Source organism: Sorex fumeus, unplaced genomic scaffold, assembly GCF_029834395.1.
Source record: "Sorex fumeus unplaced genomic scaffold, SorFum_2.1 ptg000008l, whole genome shotgun sequence".
Classification (NCBI taxonomy): domain Eukaryota; kingdom Metazoa; phylum Chordata; class Mammalia; order Eulipotyphla; family Soricidae; genus Sorex; species Sorex fumeus.
The window spans coordinates 12,599,937-12,620,830 of NW_026606065.1; the positions used below are offsets into that span (position 1 = coordinate 12,599,937).

Here is a 20,894-nt window from a genome sequence, read left to right on the forward strand (position 1 = left end):
GTTCTGTAATCCAGTGTAAACAATTTATATACTCTTGATTATTACTTATCACTTATTTTCTTGTTTTCTGTTTAAGAGTCACTTCTATTACATTATAAAATAAAAATACTAATCAAGTAAAGTAAAGGCCCTCCCGTTGTTCATCGATTTGCTTGAGTGGGCCCAGTAACGTCTCCATTGGAGACTTTGTTGTTACTGTGTCTGGAATATCGAATACATCACGGGTGGCTTGCCAGGCTTGCTACTCTCGGTAGCTTGCCGGGCTCTCCGAGAGGGGCGGAGGAATCGAACTCGGGTCGGCCATGTTGGCTGCATGCAAGGCAAACGCCCTACCGCTGTGCTAAAAATACTAATCATTAAATTAAAAATTAATATAAATACTCAAAGTCTCCCTTTCATTCCAGAAACAATGAGCCTATTAATGATAAGGTAACAAATAACATAATTAATATTGTTGTTTTAGAATTGAGCTCCTTGGCAAAAATCTACTGAAGTCAATCATTAAAAAAAATCACATTTTTATTGTAATGGAGAAAAGAAATCACAGCAACTGTTTTAATTATGCCTTATAGTGTACAGGTTAATAACAAAATATATCTTGCCTTTGGACAAGATAATTTACCTACCTCTTAGTTTCTTCACCTTCAAATTGGTGCTAAATATATTAATTTATAAGGAAAATCCATGACTTGCAGTATAGCAGAGGTCTGTTAAATGACAACCACCCTTATTTAAAAAATAAAAAGCATTCTCTTAACATTTTCAAAGACTATACAAAAACTTGGTGAATCTCTCTTTTTTTACTTGTCGCTAAACATAAAATTTGGGAACTGGTTTATATCAGTCTGGGGCTAGAGCCACAGCACAGTGGGTAAGGAGTTTGCCTTGCACGCGGCAAACCCAGATTCGGTTCCTCTGTCCCTCTAGGAGAGCACAGCAAGCTACCAAGAGTATCCTGCTGGCATGACAGAGCCTGGCAAGCTCCCTGTGGCATATTTGATATTCCAAAAACAGCAACAACAAGTCTCACAATGGAGATGTTATTAGTGCCGGCTAGGGCAAATCAATGAACAATGGGAGGACAGCGTGGTGCAGTGCAGTTACTTTCTAGTTGTAATTGAATAAAAGGAAAGGAGCAGGAGATCAGTGTGCAGTCACAGAGGAAGTATACTTGTATAGAAAAAGGCTAAAAGTGAAAACGTTCGGGATTCCCTCAGGGAGTTTAGTCATTGTTCCTCACTGTTACACTGCGTTCTTTACCCTTCTTCTTGGATTCTGTAAAACACTCTAGTTTCTCTCATAAGCGACCCAGACTATTTTCTCCAACTTACAATGAAAAATATGCTACTACACATGAGTGCTACTGCATCAGCAGGATCTCAACTGGTAGTCCCAACAGTTGAGGATCTGAGCTAATAATGCCTCGAATGCTGTGAGGATCACACTCATCCCGAGTGAAATGAACATTTCTTTTTCTGAAAAATGCAGCTGTGCTGGATTTTGCCACATGAAATTCACCTGTACATAGCACTGTGTGTGTTTCATCAATATAAAACTGTAGAATATGGAAGAATAAAGATTGTAAAATTTTAGCAAATCATACAAGAAAAAAATAACATTATTTGATTTCCACTAATACCGAATGCTATATATTATATAGTATAAAGCATAATATTATTTTATTTCCACTAGTAGCTAATATTATAATATTATACCATACATGTATTAAAGGAATACATACATTGTTCAAATTTTTATTGGTCATTTAATAAATCTACTGATGATCACAATGGTGCGTTTTAGATTTGGAAAAACTGCTAAATGACTGCTGAATTACACAATCCAGTACAACTTCAAAGTGAAATGTTAGTTTGATAATATATACCATATATGCTAGAATAATAATTTGCTTCATAATCTTTTAATTTGGATAGAAAATAAATTTATATCAATGCATTTTACCAGGCTTGAGGTTAGGAATTGCTACTGTCCTGCTGAAACCAAGCTTTAACAAATCTTCCCAGAGTTATGACAGGATTTGTGCTAAAGAGTGTTTCCAGACTCTAAACTTTCAATATTAATAGAGAATGATGGAAGCCATTTCTACTTTCCCTATCCATTACAAAAAAGAAAAAAACTACTAAAATAGTCCCTTATTAGGAAACAAAACTAAAATTTCCGGAATTACAAAGTGGGCCTAATTGTTCATAATATATAAGCGAAGAAATAGCAAAACCCGTTTATGACCTGTGTCAGAGTAAAATAGAATAGATAACCTGTTGTATTTGACATGGTGCCCTTTTACTTTTGCTTTGATTTTCTTTGGCAATGAAGTGGAATCATTGAAGATATCACTTAGGTCAATATCCTCGAGAGTTCTATGCTTTCCTTAAGGTGTTTTATGAACTCGAGTCTTTTAACAAAATCTTTGATCCATTTTGAATCAGTTGTCAGTATGGTCTGGGACAGCCATCCAATTTCATTCCCCATCCCGCCCCAGTGGGAGAGAAACCTTGCTGAAATTCGAGTTAGCTTTTACTTTGAAAGAAGAAAGAAAAGAATTCAAAACCCTTTCCTTATAAGTTGAGGCTTCTCAATGAAAATAATTGCTGTGTGTATATTAAGATATTAAAATCTCTGTCTTAGTTGGAGATTGTGATATAAATGTAATATGTAATATGAATGAACACTTCCAAAATTTGCTCAGGATTTGTGGCAAGCTTCCCAACTTCTAATCACTAACCTTTTAGACTCTTGATATAATACTTAATGTTACTAGGATGGCTACTACTCTTATAATGAACTTGAATTGTATAATTACAATTACTCTTTACAAGGAGATTCACTGTTCTCAAAAGGAAAGTCACTTGGCTATATTTAATTTATCTACCCTTGAATTTATTCTTCCACTTAACACTAAAATAGTACATTGGGAGCTGGAAAGGTAGCACTGAGGGTAGGACACTTGTCATACATGTGGCTGACCGAGTTTTAGTCACCAGCACCCCATATGGTCCATCCCCCAAGCAAAGCCTGAAATGACACCTCAGAGCAAAGCCAGGAGTAAGTCCTGAACATAGCAGAGCGTGGCCTAAAATTAAAACAAATAAACAAATGAAAAGGACAAAAATAAGTGTGGTGAACTTTAGTAATATGCTTTATAAATATACATAGCACCTCAGCGCATCTACAGCCTGACCCAGAGACACAGCAGTGAATTCTGGAAGACAGCAGTTTGCCAGAGATCTCTCCAGACCCCACAGTGAGCCAATTCCACTGGGTGTGCCCTTCCCCGATGGCCACGAGAGTCCAGAAGCAAAACCCAGGTATGTGGGTGTAAGGACTATGACTCCCGGTCACACTGTGTTAGCGGAGACAGGCCATTCCTTCCAGTCTCCCTGCAGGCTTGGGATCCAGGCTGTCACGCCCAAGATCTGCCTCCAAGCACTATCTCAGTGCATCAACGCCCTTGATCCAGAGATTCCCAAATGAATCTCAAAATGGATTATCTCCCTACAGAGATGTCTCTGGACCCCAATCATCTACAATTTTAGAATTCCAGAAGCATGTGACCATGGCGTCTCATGATATTCATAGTAAGCAATAGAAAATAAATTAGAATAAATAAATTAGCAATAGAAAATAAATCTGCCCCTGGCAAACAGGATTGAATGGTGGTGCGAAAATTAGAAATAATGGTGGTGAGAATATGTAATGGTGGTGGGATTGGTGTTGAAATATTGAATGTAATCAATTCATGTGAACAACCTTATGTAAAAATCCAGTACAGTGCTAAGCATAATAGCTGAGATACCTAAATGAAAATCAAAATAATTGGGTAATGTTAGAATAAACTACTAAAATTAGATAGCAAAGTTGAATTATAGAAATACTAAGAACCTTTGCTTTAATCACTTTTTTTCCTGTGCTAACCAATTTCTTCCCAAACAAAGACTATAAGTCTACAAGAAAAAGTTATGACCTAAATCTTTTTAGGTTTGGAGAATGAGGCAACAGACATATTTTCTTTCATGTTGTTTGCCAACCTCATTAGTTTCCTCAGTATTGTATGGACCGAAGTGATTTTAAAGTCTTCTTCACTGCTTCAATTATACAATGACACCTTCTCCTCATACTTTCTGACTTCTTGATATAATACTTAATGTTACTAGGATGGCTACTACTCTTATAATGAACTTGAATTGTATAATTACAATTAGTTCTTGAACTAGGCTGTCTGAACAATTAAGTGTCACAACCTGTGGATTCTTCTGGACACAATTCTTCCATCTGCTGCCAAACTGTCAGAAATGGCGAGTTTACCAACTGCAAGCACTGAGCACTGGTGTTGATGGTTCCCACAGGATGAGCAAACATAGAAGGGGGGAAATGTCACTTTCCCCATCAACCCTCCACCAACCCCCCAACCCCCCACCCCCGTCACTCTCAGAACAAGAGAACTATTTTTGGCTCTTAGAAGTTGCTTCATTTCTAAGAGCTTTTTAGGTTTAGAGAATGAGGTACCTAGTCAGTATGCCTCAATTTCTTGGCCTTCTCTGTTCCACATTGTCTTTCCTCCGGCACTGTATCCTCCTATATATGTCTGACTTTTCTGAACTGAATCTGAAATTGCTCCGCTTTTAGCTCTACTCTTAGTGCTCTGTGGCAGCAATGAGTTGCTTATTTCTCTGATATCTTTTGAACTATCTTTGTCTAATTTTTGCTTGCAGCTGACCTTCATTCCTTACCTAACATGCCAGCACTTGGCCAGATGGGGGCATCAAGTTAAGGGTTCTAAGCTAATAGACACGGGGATTTATGGTGACTGACACTGGCTTCTTCTTGTCAAGCCTTTTAACTCGACCACAAAATCAAACTTCTTCATCACAAACATCTTAACCCCAATGGAAAACAAAAAAAAATTGCTCTATTCTCAGTTTGTTTTCAAGATTAAAGTTTAAAGGTAGAAGAATAACATGTGATGTGGCAATAGCATTTTCATTAGTATTTTATTATTAAATCCAATTCCCGACCAGGCTATTTTTGAGCTAAGTCATTCATGAACCACTGCCATGGTAGTGACAGTGGTAGAGACAGGCTTGCTCTGTCTCAAACTTGTTATCTTCTTTTCTTCTATATCCTTCAGAGGCAGTCAACTAAAATCTACTGCAATTCTGGAGAACCAACACAGAGGTCACATTTTGATTTAAGTCCCCAAATCAATGGGAAAGCATTCTATTTGGCATGGAAGGACAATATGTTGTCAGTTTAACGTTCACAGAAATGCTCCATGAGGCTGAATCAAGCAGAGCTGAGCTTTTGAGAGGAAAGAGGACTCATGCCAGTGGAACTGGTTATTTTTAAGTGCTTTATTAGGAAATCCTTTCATCTGAATGTGCTGCTGGAGGGCTAGAGTCCTATACTATTAACCAAAATAACTCTTGCTATGTAATATGGCAGAGATATCTTTAATAATTATTTTGTGCTTCACTGCCCACGTCTTCTACTTTAAAACAACACTATGTCTAAGACTATGAATATATTTGCACCAGTGTGGATGGATGATTAAAGATTTTAGGTGTTTTAACAAATATGCTATTTTAGCCACAGGGTGATAGACAAAAGCTGCTGGCCAAATTTCCCTAACCTCAAAAGAATCATAAAGAGAATACTTCAGATTAAATTCAATGCCAACACATAGATTATTTCTCTCATCTTTGGGAGTGCGTTTGATCCACACAATTTACAAATAAGTATTATAATTTCATACTGTTAACGTAACAGTGATATTTATAAATATAGACCTTATAGAACTTTTCCCTTCCAGCTAATAATTTCTGTCACCTGACTTTGAATTTTATCTCATTATAAAAGAATATTTTAGCGGGTGGAGTGTTAGTACAGCAGGTAGGGAGTCTGCCTTGCATGCAGCTGACCAGGCTCAATCCCTGGCATCCAATATGGTTCCCACTGCACCTCCAGGAGGAATTCCTGAGTGGAGAGCCAGAAGAAACTCCTGAGCAACACCAGATGTGTTCTAAAAAGGCAAAATAAATAAATAAATAAATTTCAGAAATATGGTAACTTATTTTTTTATGTAGTAATATGGTGTACTTGTTTTTGTTTGTTTGTTTGCATCTTGGCCACACCCAGAGATGCTCAGGGGTTACTCCTGGCTCTGCAGTCAGGAATCACTGCTGGAGTTGCTCACGGGACCGCATGGAATGCTAGGGTTCAAACTTGGGTGAGTACCTTCCCCACTTTATCATCTCACTAACTCTTGCTGTAATTCTTTTCAAGAAAAGCAAAATTTGGGGATGGAACAATAGTACAGCGGGCAGGGCAATTGCCTTGCACGCGGCCAACCCAGGTTCGATTCCCAGCATCCCATAGGGTCCCCCAAGTACCGCCAGGAGTAATTCGTGAGTGCAGAGCCAGGAGTAATGCTGGAGGATCACCGAGTGTGACCCAAAAATAAAAAAAAATTTAAAATAAAGAGAGAAAAAGAAAAGCAAAATTTTTATTGATTGAGGTCCTGTGATTCACAGTACTGTTAATGATGTTTTCTTATGCACATACTTTCAATACCACACTCATCATCAGTGTCCCCATCTCTCTCTAGCAAGGACTCCAGTGGCCCTTCCTTTCAACTCCCTGTTTCCCATCAACTCAACAGTATGCATCACTTCTCCACTGTTAGTCAATCTCATTTTTCTGAATAAATGTTTCAAATTACAGGAATTGATACAATATCCAAAAGATCTCATATTTTGTTGCCCAAACTTCCTGGTTTCTAAAACTAGAATTGGAATCACTGATAATGACACAGTGGGTATAGAAGGATGGGTGAGAGCTGGGTTCATTAATACAATTGGTCATTTTAAACCTTGGGCCCCCCTCCCAAAAGGCATCCAGCCAAAACATATAAAGAGATGGCTGGGGGCAGGAAACAGATAAACGGAAGTCCCCAGCCAGGCAATCTCTTTCTCTTCCTCCTCTCCTGCTCCTAGACAGACAGGTGTACAGCAGAGATCTCACCTGTGTACACACGGCCACAGCCGAAGACCAAGGAAAAAAACCAAGACAATAGAGAGCGTCTGGGGTATATCCTAGAGAGGCACAAAGACAAGTTACAGAGCAGCAGTCCCAGTAAGGAGATATAGGTGATAGGGTTCCAGTTGGAGATTTTGCATTAGGAAAGCATACACTGGGGTTGAGTATATGGTGAGGAAGAGGATTCAGGATGTCCTACTGGGCATTGAGGGACAGGATGTAACATCATACAGAGGTAAAAGGAGAGGCCAAGATATAGGGAAGAATCTGGACCCACTTACTTGAACTGAACTTTAAGTTCTTAAGCGTCTCAATTTTATATGCAAATCTTCCATAAATGTTTGAGAACCCACAGCTCAGGAATAAATTCACTTTTCTGCTAACAGTAACATAATACAAAGCCATTCTCCCCAACCAATGATTTTTACAATTTAGTCATTATGTCCTAAGGCCTCTTAACACTTAAAATAGTTATTCTGAAATAAAATATTCTGAAAAAAACAAATAAACAAACAGAACTACTCCAATTGAAAATCTGCTTTCTGAGTGGCAAAATAAGTTAGTTTAAAACAAAACATTAACATAAATTAACATACCAAGAAAATGTCTGTAAAGCTCATATATAATAAATGAGTTAATGTTTTAAATACATTTAGAACTTCATACAACTAAATAAAAAATATCAGATCAAAACTCAGAAGAAAAAAATCGAACAAAAATTGAAATAAACAATTCACCAAAGAATACATACAGAGAGTCAATAGACCCAGGACAAGATGTCTTTGCTTAAGGGAAATGCAAATTGACACTGAGATGTCATCTCATACCTCTCATAATCAGGTGTTACTTCTGGCTCTGCACTCAGGAATTACTCCTGGCGGTGCTCAGGGGACCATATGAGATGCTGGGAATCAAATCCGGGTCGGATGTGTGCAAGGCAAATGCCCTACCCTCTGTGCGATAGTTCCAGCCCCCATAATCACTATTATTAAAAAGACAAGAAGAAATAAGTATGGGCAAGAATATGAAGAATAAGGAACCTAATACACTATTGGGGAAACATAAGTCACGTAACAACTATGAAAAAATGGTACAGCATTTGAACATTGAAAACAGAAGATTGAAAACAGAATTACTATATAGTCTATTAATTGCAATTTGAGGGTCTTCATGCAAATAATTCAAGTATGCTAATTAAGTAAATCTCTCCACAAACATATTCACTCTAGAATTATTCACAATAGCAAACATGTGGAAACAACCTACATGTCCACCTATGAATATATGGATAAAGGTGTGTTATACATACACAGTGGAATACTACTCATCTATGAAAGGAAGATGAATACTTCCAATGTGCTGAAACATAGATATATCTTGAAAGGATTGTGCTAAGTTAAGTAAATCACATAAAAATAGACATGAAATTATTTCACTTTGAAGTGGAAGGTAAAAGAATTAAAGGGAAATAAAACAGAAAAGGAAGTTTAGATTCTTTTTGGGTGGTTACCAAAGGGAAGAGTGATGGGAATGGAATTGGCAAAGTATGTCAGTCAGGTGGTACTAGATGGACACCAGATCTATGATGGCAGAGGAGATGTGGCATATGAAAATATCAGAAGGAGCAGTTGTACCCTTGAGACATACAATATTGTAAACCAATGTTACTACTTCAGAAAGGTATTAGGGAGATTGCCCCATTGCGTTTCTCCAAAGGCTGACAAAATTTTCACCAAGAAAGTGAAAAGGGAACAGAAATGCGACGATCTGAATTATGTCATTGATGCCTGTGCCTGTGTACCACACTATCAGAGATCTATTGTCAAGTAATAAGAACTATCTTTAACAGTCAATGGTATCATTCGTTTGTAAGACAGAACTGATATGGTTCTTATAGTTCATCAGGAAGCTATATGTATGCCGCTTCAAAACTGCTACCAAAAATCAAAATGGGCCTATAAGTTAAGCCCACTTCACAGATAACTGGAATTTTAGGATTTCCATAGTGCACTTAGTTTGGTTTCAACTAAAACATATAGGGTAACTCTGATTTTAAGATGCATATATGGCACTAAGGAAAGGATCAGAAAACACAATTCAACCAGGTTGAGTATATTTCTACAGTAAGTTGAAGTCATCATATTAAATATAAGTGGCAAAAATTCTGAAGCAAATTTTAGTATTTAATCACTGTTTTTGGGTCATACCAGGCAAGGCTCAGGGAATACTCCTGGCTCTGAACTCAGGAATTGCTCCTTATAGGGTTCAGGACACCATATGAGTTACTGGGGATTGAGCCTGGGTTGGCCGCGTGTAAGGAAAACACCCTACCCATACTTCTGTTGCTCCAGCCTTGCAAATTGTATTTTCTAAGTTTGCATTTTTATAGTGTTACTTCTCCTTTTTATTCTAAAATATGTGGTTGCATTTTCAATACTCTAATTTTGCTGCTAAAACATATATCAGCCTTTCCACAATGAACACATAATACTAAGATCATAAATGACATTCAGCGTGTTAATACATAATTCAGCAACCACTTATGAAGTCTGCACTGTGAGCTATAGTCTTTTATATCCATTGTTGGCGATATTGTTAAAAAGTCCATTACCATTCTGGCAGCATCTTCCATAGCTTTTCTCGAATGAGTTGGCCCCTGCTAATTTCAGAATTCCTTGGGAATACCCTGGTGTCAAGCATTTATGGTTGCTGGGACAGTCCTCTGTCTCATGCAGTCATTTGCCTCAAACCATAACCCACATCTTTATTGAGCTAACTGTAACATTTTTCAGTCCTTATTTAAATATCACTTTCACTGAGGCTTGCCCATTTCTTACTTGAATATAGGAATACACCTTCCCTTGTATCTCTCCTTTTCTTGCCATTGTCACAGGGAGCGGGTTGAGTTTCCCTCCCCGCCCCAACCTGGACTCCGGTAGCCGAAGACCTCCAGAACCAGCCACCACCATGCTGAGACAACTCTCCACACGCATGAAGGTACCGGCAGAGGAACAAAGGCGTGCGGGTCCTGGGGCTGAGATCTCCAAGCCTACTCGGATCGGGGCTGAGCATCCTCCACCCAGATCCTCCAAATTCCAGTAGGCAGGGGTCACACCCACCAACTGGCCCCCTGGCGCCATGTAATCACATCAACGGCCAAGATCCAGAGACTATAAAACCCAGCTCCCATCTTATTATCTCATTCCTACTTTGGACAAACTGGCAGGCTACCCAATGCAACCTGCCCACACGGCAGAGTCTTGCAAACTCCCCGTGGCGTACCCAATATACCAAATACCAGTAACAATGATGGGTCTCATTCTCCTAACTCTGAGAGAGCCTTGAATCTCAGGGCTAGGACAAAGGAGACATTACAGGGGCCTGCTCGAGGCAATCGACGAATAACAGGATGGTCATTTTATAACTTATCATGCACTTATTTATTTTATTTTCTCTCTTCCAAATAGCAAGTAAGCTCCTTAAGAGTTTTTCACTGTATCACTGAGTCTAAACACACAGAGGAATGGCCCTCATAACTGATGAATGAATAATTTACTTCTGTAGAAGTAGCAGTGGGTTTGAATTCACTATTTGTCTGCTGCCACCTGGGATGATGGAAACGAAAAAGAATAAATAACTGTACAATAAATCTAAAAATGTTGACCAATAGTTTTGAGTGTATCCAACTGATATTTTTTCAGCTGTACAATACATAAGAACCAAAGAATTAATGAAATTTTCTTATTAGAATACAGATCAAAATTTATCTAATACAACGATAACATTTATGCCAAATTCGTGTTCTTTTAAGAGGTAAGTATACATTTTATGGAAGCAGAATCTGGATTACATTTGTACCATCTTTAATCTACTTCTGTTGACATTAATAAAAAAAAAAAACAGAACAACTGAAAATTAGTCCCTGCAGCTTATAGAATTCAAAGATTCTCTCCAGGAAAGTTTTCTATTGTTGTTCCATTGCCTGTTTGTCATTCCATATATTGTGTACAGGTCACTAAGTCCACACTTACAAGGTATTTAATTCAGACAATCAACAAACTGCTTAAGTCTGTATATTAGAAATTAAAACTGAATAACCAGCAAGTCCCATGTTATTATCATTCTAGAATCATTCCATCACAGAATTCCTCTTCTGTAGTATTTGCCAGGCCTTGAAAAAAAATGTGAAACTGAAAATTTCATGGGTGCATCAAGATTTTATTTGAAATTGTTGAGAACCACAATGCTGTTTCTTAGAAATACAGCTCTAGTAAGTAGTTATGTCTGATGAGCTTATTCAAACAATCTCAACACTGCAACTAGGAGCACAAATAGAAAATCAATCTTTGCAGTGAGCCGGGTCTCACAGAAAGCAATAATGCTAAAATGAAAAATCTGGAGTTGCTTGCAAAAATATCGACGGCGTCTTTATACAGGTCACTTCAAATTACAAAGCAAATAATTTTGGGCTGTATAAAAAAGTTCATTCTGGTAACTGCACATAATATTTTTCCTACAACCACAGGTGTATTTGAATAATTTAATAGAAAGTCTTTGCTTTACAGAGTCACGTGACTTCAAAACAAAATGTATTTCCTAAATCTAAGGCAGTTTTCAAAAACATGCATCTGTGTGAAGATTCAACTTACAGAACAGCTGAACTGAAGTTTAAAGTTTAAGAAAAAAGGAGCTTCAAATACTTTGACAGAGATTGTTAAGATGGCCTAAAAATATTTATTTTTATATCATCCATCCATATGAAACAAATATTGGAACAAGTAACCTACAAATGTTAACTACATTCCCTCAGAATTTTGTTTCTAATGTAGGAGTACTGCTATTTATTCAGCCACTGATTAGCTGATTGAATTGGGCATGAACTCCACCTATTCCCTCAGAATTCTATTTGCAAAAATGAAATATAAAACTTCAGTTCGCAGGGGCTGGATCAATAGTACAGCAGGTAGGGCACGTGCCTTGCACACGGCCAACCCGGGTTCGATCCCAAGCATCCCATATGATCCCTTGAGCACCACCAGGAGTAATTCCTGAGTGCAAAGCCAGGAGTAACCCTTGTGCATCATTGGGTGTGACCCCAAAAGAAAAAACTTCAGTTCTCAATACAATTAAAAGCATTCATGTGCCACTTGACTTCAGTCTCTGATTAATGATAGCAACAACAACAAAATTTTGGTCTAAGTAATAAGTGCAAATACTAGTACCGGGGTGTAAAACTCCCTTCTTCCTTCTTTCACTGTATTCATAAATTTATCTAACCCCATTCCCCGCTCATTCCTCTGGCCTGAGTGAGTAATACTTTTCCTTTTAATGGGAAATCTCTCTAAATTTGCTTGGACATGAGCCCCTGAAGCATTTTCAGTATCCTACTTCATCAGGAGTTCTCTTCCTATCTTCAAACCATTCTAGGACGTTTGTCTCCAACATCTAAACATGGTCAAGTTTCTTCCGTATCAACATCCTTTTCCAACAATAAAACTGCCATCCTATTTCATTCCCAGCCCACACTCCCTGACTCACATACTCACAAAGATGGATGAGAATAGCAGCAGCAGCACATTCCAAACATAAATGATGATTATGTAAATACAGAACCTCAGACTGAGGTTAATACCTATTTCAGATGCTTTCAGGATTTCAATTTTGAGGGTTCAAAAGACACACGTAGTGGGTCTAGGATGCGGTTTGGGGGCACAGTGCTCTGGTTTTAACCCTGTTGGCACAAAAACACCTAACTGATTGGTCAGTCATCACTGGGCTAAGTATTAAACCATTCACCTGTGAACTAAAATTGTTCATTCTGTTTCCATATTAGCAAGCAGAAATTTTTAAAGAAATTCACTTTAAAAAATTCTTCCAAGAATGACCCAATAAATAAAAAATATTTTATCCAAAGAATGAAGAAAATTAAAACTGAACCAATTATTTAATGTCATAACTAAGTTTATATTTTATTGAGGTAACATCTATTTACAGGGTTTATATGTATTAGGGGTACAATGTTAACATACCACACCCAACACCTAAGTGCCGAAACCAATTACAGTCCACTGAGCCCTTTCAGCCCATTCCTTCAACTTGGAAATCTTAATCTGTGCTCAGAATTTAGTGCTTGTTTCACTGTACATTGTCTGCTTTTATGACCTGTGGAAGAAGGGATTTTAAATTTTTAAAAAATCTTAAACATTGGTAAATAGTGTGAAACATAAGAAGGGCAAAAAGAACACAGTGTGCATAGAAAATTCAAAACAAAAACACTGTAAATGGCCATTAAACACTGGAAACTATTTTACTAATAGTGGATGAATGAATTCACCAGCAGTAAAATCACATTAACAAAAAGGTATCTCCAAACACTTTGTACCTATAAAAAAGTACTAAAGGTGGCCTGGGAGATCGAAGAGCATGTAATAATGTCTTGCATGTATCTGACCTGGATTCGCTTTTCCAGCACTTCATCTGATCCCCAAGCATCACCAGGAATGATTTCTGAGTACTGAGTCAGAAGAAAGCCTGAGCACCACTAAGTGCAGCTCAAATGCCAAAAACATTAAGTAATAAAAATATTTAGAGAAGACACAAAACTCTGTGCAACTGTGGCAATACTCTTGAAATGTGTAAACTGTCTTTTTGCATAACTATTCTGGACACATTCATCAATAGCTTTAAACTTTCACACAGTTATTTGAATTTTCTTTAATAACATTATAGTTGTTTTCCAATTTTAAGCACTGAAAGCATTCTTATCCATGAGAAAGAAGTATAATAGATTTCCCGAGGAATTAAATGATTTTCCTCTCTTCTTAGAGCTTTTAAGATATGAGAATCCACTTTCAGAATAGCTAAGAGTGTCACCGTTGTTTCATTCTCTTCTTTAGTCTGGCTTTACTAAAGTACAACAATAAACTCTGTATATAATTTGATGTGTTCTGGCAATCAATCAGGACGCTGAGTATTATGATAATCTTTGTAGGCATATATAAGTTCCTTTGTAGTCAATCCTCCCTTTCCTGGCAATTACTGCTTTTCTTAGCTTTTTTTGTCCTTCTTATACAAATGGAATCCTACAGAATGTAGAATTTTGAGTGGCTTCTTTGACTTAGCATTTTTTAAAGATTCATTCATGACATGTGTAGTTCTTACTGCTGAGTAGTACTTCATCACATAAACATGCCATAATTTGTATATTCATTTAGCAGCTGATGGGGACTGAGTTGTTTTGAGATTTTGGCTAGGATGAATAAAATTACTATGAACATTTATCTTTTGTGAGGACATGGGTTTTTATTTCTCTACGAGAAATGCATAGATATTTGATTGCTGGATGATGTGTTTTGAATTTATAATAAATGTATTTTAAATAACAAAATATTTATTTAATAAAATATTTATGGATTATAGTAAGAAATATGTATTTTACTTAATAAAAAAAAACTCCCAACTTTCCCAGAATGGCTTATCACTTTGCACTGCCACCATTAAATGGATTAATATGTTGCATTTACACAAAGTCTTTGCCCACAATTTTCTATTGATTTTTTTCAAAATTTCAGGCATTTTGCTAAATACAAAAAACACAACATTCCTAATAAAGCCAGTGGGGAGTGGGGTGGACAATGGGAAAATAGTGTAGTGGGGCACTAGTGGAGGGTTTGTTGCTGGATTTTTTTTATGCATGAAACTCACCATTATCAATATCACAAATCACAGTACCTAAATTAAAACAAAAAATAAATTTGTTTTTTGAAAGTTCACATCATTGTGGTTTTGATTTGCATTTCCCTTATAGCTAAAGATGTTACATATATTTTCAAGTACTTATCTGACATTTGCTTATCTTCTTTCAAATAATGACTGTTAAAAAAAAGTGCCCATTCTGAGGAGTTGTGTGCCATTTGCTTACTTGTTCTTTTTGACAAGCATTTTTTTCCCTTAGAAATGAGTTTAACCAGTTTTCCTTGGAGTGTTTGGTTGTTGGAAGTTATTATTTTTATAGCATCTTTCAAAGAACAGAAACTATAATCTTGGTGAAATTCGCCTTACTAATTTTTCTTTTTACAGTTTATGCTCTGTGTCTATTCCAAGAATCATTTACCTAATGAAAAGTCAAATATATTATCTCGACTCTTTTAACAGCTTTCCAGTTTCAGCTCTTTCTTTGCACATGAAGTTATTTTTTCTGTCTAGTGTTAGGTAAAATTCTATAATAATTTTAAAGCACATATTACTGTCCAGTTGTTTGAATACGATTTTTTTGTTTATTGCTGAATTAGTTTGGTAACTTTGAAGTTCCCAAACATAAATTAATGACAAAATGTACTCAAAAGACAGCATTAAATAGTATCTCACAGAAATAACAGACTACTATTTTGGCAAATGCTTTGACAAAAATTTAATAACATGTTAAATATTAATGATTTCCCTATAAGAATAAGAGCCTTTAAAAGCAAAAGACCAAAAGACCATGTACATATCTGTGGGTTTATGTGCCAAAATATATAATGAAGGTTTGGGTGTTCATTATATTATGGATAAATTAAGTTTCCTGAACATGTTTAATTAAACATAGATTTCAATAGCAATTCTGCAATTAAATGAGATTTTTTAACATGAGTTTTTAAAAATTTTATTGAGACACTGTGATTTTTATACTTGTTGGGCTTTCAGGGACAACAGTTCTTGCTTCCAGTTTCACCATCCTGTGCCTCATCATCAACACTTAACCCATATTCCCTCCCATCTCCAACCCTTGCTCCTTGTCAGTAGTATTTTTAAAAAATTTTTTTTATTGAATCATTGTGAGATATCTCCTTACAAAGCTGTTCATTATTGGATTTCAGTCATACAGTATTTCAACACCCGTCCCTCCACCAGTGTACATTTCCCAGCACCAGTGTCCCCAGGTTCCCTCCCATCACCCCCATCCCACAGCCCCTTTCTGCCTCTATGGCAGGAGCTTTTCTTCTCTGTCTGTCTCTGTCTGTCTGTCTGTCTCTCTCTCTCTGTCTCTCTCTCTCTCCTTTCGGGCATTGTGGTTTACAATATTGATACTGACAGGTTATCAAAAATATCCTTTTACCTACTTTTAAACCTCAGATCTTGTCCAACATTATCTTTCCCAGTTATTATTGTCATAGTGGTTTCTTCTCTATCTTACCTTAGTCCCCCCCACACTTGTGGTCAGTCCTGTTAACCGTTGGTTTCCCTGGCCATGGGTATTAGTCTTCTGCCAGTAGCATTTTTAAGTCTAATTGTGGTAGTGTAGGCCCCTTGCTTATGGTGGGGTGAGATCTCATGTTTTAGATACATGAATACTTCACCCTTTACACTATCTCTGTATTTCTTGCAGACTTTCTCTTCCTGCTTCCCTCTTCCATTTCCTTCTTTCTTTGACATCATTGTTTCTGTGATCTAGAGCCATCATCCCCCTCAGCCCCACCTTTGTTATGCTATTCTAGACACCACAGATTAGTGAGAGCATCCACTGTTTGACCTTGACCTTCTAACTTCACTTAACATAAGACCACTCATTTCCATTCAAGTTGAAACAAACTTCATGTTCCGCACTCAGGGATCTCTCCGACCTGTGCTCAAGAGACCATATGAAGTGCCAAGGATAGAACCAGAGTCAGTTGCATGTAAGGTGAGCACCTTATACACTGTACTATATTGCCAGCCTTTAATAAGATTTTTAACTCAGCTGTTTCTCAGAGTTCCATTAAAATGTCAAGATTAGCAGAAGTAATTATATTGGTAAATAAAGTTGGGATGTAATATATCAGTCAGAAAAGGGAAATTATTTCATATTACTTCTCCTAACATTACATTTGCTCATTTCACTGTTAAAATGAATGTTCTCAAAAGAAAAAACAATTTTAAGATCAATTATTTCTTTTTCTTTTAGGTGTTTGGGGTACATGGAGCAGTGATCAGGGTTGACTCAGAAATTACTCATGCCAGAATCAGGGAACCAAATGGGTTACCAGAGACTGAACTCAGGGTTACTCCATGCAAGACAATGTTCTACTTAACCCCTAAAGTTATATCTAATGTTCTAAAAAGCACACGTGCTTAAAAAATGAAAAGATCAATGATTAAACCATAGAATTGCATTGTGTTATCAATCATATTGAGTTTTAATACTGATGAGTTTTGATGTTCACATTCCCTTTATGCAACAGGTCTTGAAGAATTTTCTTTTGTGTGGGGAGGATTTGTGCCCCACTTGTCATTGGTGAACAGGACTTACTCCTGGCTCTGTGCTCAGAAATCATTCCTGGAGGTACTCATTCGACCATGTGTAGTGTTATGGATTGAGCAGGGGCTGGCCGTTTTCAAGACAAGCAACTTACCCAATATACTCTCTCTAAAATTTTTGATAGTATTATACTGTGTACAAGAAACATTGACAGATAATAGTTAAATATTTTAGAAAGATTTTTCCTAGATTTATATAGAGAAGATAAAAGTGACAGCTACTAAAAACTTTATTTCTTTATCATATCCCTTTCTTTCTCTTTTTTTAAGAGTGATAGTTTTGGCAGAACGGAACTTGCCTTTTCAGGAATTTCTTATTTGCATTGACAGTGATTTTGCATCCGTGATGCAAATGATCTTGCAAGTGTGTGTGTGTATGTGTGTGTGTTCTGTTCTATGATTATGGCATTACACACCAAAGATTCTAAGTTGAAACATGGCAAAAATTATAATTAGTACCAAGTGGGTGTAGTGTAAAAGCTAAAAAAGCAAAGCAGAAAAGTTGAAATCCATTTTCGTTTTCAACTCAGGTGTTATCTAAAGCTTGCTTTTGGATGATTTCTAATTATTAAATACATGTTCTCTAATTTTTCAAAATGATTAACAATGCCAAATAAAATGTTCTTTCTTCCTCTTGTATAGTAATTGCTCTTTTCTTCCTTTTCCAGTGTAGGATAATAATCTATACTTGGGGATTAGAAATAATTTAACCAAGTTTATCTCAAAGACTTTTTTTTATAATAGTCTTTCCCTTTCTCTTTCTTTTTTCCTTTGGGGCCACATGTAGAGTTCTCAAGGAACAGAACTCAGTGCCAGGAACAGAACTCAGTCCTCCTGCATGCAAAGAAATTGCTCAGACCACTGAGCTCTCTCTCTCTCTCTCTCTCTCTCTCTCTCTCTCTCTCTCTCTCTCTCTCTCTCTCGCTCCTTTCACTTTATAAAGGCTCTTAACATGCAGAACAAAGTAGGATACTTAAAACTGGTTAACAGGATTTCTCCAAGTGGTAAGTGAGAAAGACACAAAATGATGACACCAAAGGCGTGAGAGTTAGACTAAGCAGTGGAGGACATGCACAGCATATGCAAGGACCTGGCACCCCAAAGTCCCCTAAACATCACTAGATGTAGCCCTGATAGCACTCTGGGCTGCTGTATCCACTCCCAAATAGTTTGTAAAAGAGTTTCTTGCTCTTTTTTTATATTTTTTAAATTTTTTAATTAGTGAAACGTTATGAGGTACAGTTGTAGACTTACAAATTTTTGTGCTTGAGTTTCAGTTATATAATGATTGATTACCCATCCCTCTACCAGTGCCCATTCTCCACCACCAATGATCTTAGTATCCCTCCCCACCCCACCCCACCCCACCTCTGTGGCAAGGCATTCCCTTTTGTTCTCTCTCTCCTTTTGGGTACTGTGGTTTGCAAAAGACGCATTGAGTGGTCATGTTCGGTCTATAGTCTACTGTCAGCATGCTTCTCCCATCCTGGGAGGATCCTCCCAACACCCTTTACTTGGTGTTCCCTTCTCTATCTGAGCTTCCTTTTCCCCTAGTTGGTCTTCAAGCCATGGAGTGAACCTCCTGATACTTATCTTGCTTTTTTGCTAAGATAAAATATAGTGTCTCTTTTTATCAGTTTAATATCTGATACATCATCAATCAAAATAATTTCTTGAGAGGGCATTCCGTGATATTAGTGAGTGAAAGAAGTAATGTTATTTTAATATTTAAAATATTTGAAACAAAGTATAGTTTTCATAACTAGAAATCACCTAGGAACAAATTTCAAACAATGTCTGAATTGAAAACAAGTTTCAACTTTTCTACTTTGCTTTTTCAGCTTACAACACTACATTCATTTAGAGAAGGTCTGTGAACCTATTTTTTAATTATTTTACAATATGCTGCATGATAAACTTGATATGAAAGGAATGACGATTCCTAGAAATATCTTAGAGATAGACTAAATTAGAAATTAGACTTCTATTTATTTGAAATTCCTAAGCATAGAATATTAACTTCAACTGAGACAAAAAGAAATAAAATGCTTTACAGAGAAGATGAATAAAGAGTTTCATATCGTGTTGGCAATAATTTAAAAACAAGAGACAAAGGTTTGTTACTAAGGTCTCATCAAAATAAATTATAGCAAACTTATACAGTAAATGGTCTACATAAATATTAAGTATAATAGGATAGAAAATACTGACATAAAATATATTGTATATATTTTATGACATAACCTTATATGTATAGTGAAATTAAGAGTAATTTTTTATTTAGAGTTAAAAAATCCTTGTTCATAATTTATAGAATTTCATCAGAAATCTAAGCTATAACTGATAGAATGATACTTTGATAAACTTTCATGAGATATAACTATAATCTTTCTCCATTAAAGGAAAGTTCCTGATTAGTAAAATATTGTGTCTAAACTGTTGGGAATGTGCTGTGGAAAGCATAAATTGACTGTTTTTGACTATATTAACATTATAAAATATATAATCTGGTTTGACATGGTAAGAGCTTAGGAAAATTTTGATGAGAGATATAATATTGTGCATGTTGTATTAAAATATGCTTATCTTGAAAGGATGTTTCTATAATACTCAGACGCACTGTAATTATAAAGTGACAAAATATAATGTAAAAGGGATGCCTGGAAATCCCTGCTACAGGTTCTATAAATGAAAGTTTCTATCATGGACTGGAAGTTAAATACAGAGTAGTTTGAGGTTTGGGGATTTGAACATGTCAACACAATTTTTTTTTTCCTGACAGTCTGCAATTGCTTTTATCAGGATAAATCAATTAACCTTACTATGCCTTGACTTTTTTTTTTTTAATTTTTAAATGTAAAGGCCCTCCCGTTGATCGTCGATTTGCTCGAGCGGGCCCAGTAACGTCTCCATTGGAGACTTTGTTGTTACTGTGTCTGGCATATCCAATACTCTCGGTAGCTTGCCGGGCTCTCCGAGAGGGGCGGAGGAATCGAACTCGGGTCGGCCATGTTGGCCACTTGTAAGGCGAACGCCCTACCCGCTGTGCTATCGCTCCACTTTTTTAACTGTTAAAAATAAAGATATAGGGGTATGATGCCTCCAGCAGGTCAATCTGTACCTGTGAGGCGAGTGCATCAGCAGCCTGATGGCACCGTCAGACTTTCCGATACCCCAAAATTGTTGCTGTGCCTTTGGCCAGACCCCAAAAACTTGGGGCACAGTTCACCAAGAAAGTAAAAGGCCAAAAGTCAGGTATGTAGGAGACACACCCACAAACCACCTCCGGCTCAGCTATATCATTGGAAGCATGGTCTCTCTGGTTTCTGATCGAATTGCTTAACAGCCATGATCCCAGAGGATTTTGGCAGAAATGCATCCTGTTCCTGCAGTAGGTTACTGGTGCTGGGCCACTCCAGGTGGGAATAGGTTCCCTGCATTGGCCTGTTCCCCTTGGCGGCCTGGTGGCCGCCAATCTTCAGAGGCCACTGGACAAGTCAGGTTTGGGCCTGCAGTGACGAGATACGTGGGGCCTCACCAGATGGGGGTGGAACCGGCCTTTTCAT

At 37.1% G+C, this 20,894-nt stretch overlaps 1 protein-coding gene and 1 pseudogene across 18 annotated transcripts in view; one reads left to right on the top strand and one right to left on the bottom strand.

Moving 5' to 3' along the window:
- The window catches only part of RIMS1 (regulating synaptic membrane exocytosis 1), a 518,137-nt gene that overhangs the window by 324,077 nt on the left and 173,166 nt on the right, over positions 1 to 20,894 (bottom strand). The gene's annotated exons all lie outside the window — the stretch shown is intronic.
- On the top strand, positions 18,914 to 19,018 carry LOC130019572 (uncharacterized; annotated as a pseudogene).